Raw genomic sequence first — 251 nt, forward strand, 5'->3', positions numbered from 1 at the left:
TACCAAGGACTCAAATAGAAAGCAAATGTTTTGAGCATGATGATGGCAACAAATGTACAAATGTGCTTGACACAATGGATGGATGGATGGATTGTGATGAGTTGTACGAGCCCCCAATAAAATGATTTTTTTAAAATAGAACATGATGTCCTTCTCCAGAGATGGGTCTCTCCTGACAACATGTCCAAAGTCTCATCCTCCTTTTTTTTAGAGGGTATTGTGGCCAGACTTCTTTCAAGACAGATCAGATT

Source organism: Echinops telfairi, unplaced genomic scaffold, assembly GCF_000313985.2.
Source record: "Echinops telfairi isolate 266 unplaced genomic scaffold, ASM31398v2 ScPeMD7_7468;HRSCAF=8506_0, whole genome shotgun sequence".
Taxonomy (NCBI): Eukaryota; Metazoa; Chordata; class Mammalia; order Afrosoricida; family Tenrecidae; genus Echinops; species Echinops telfairi.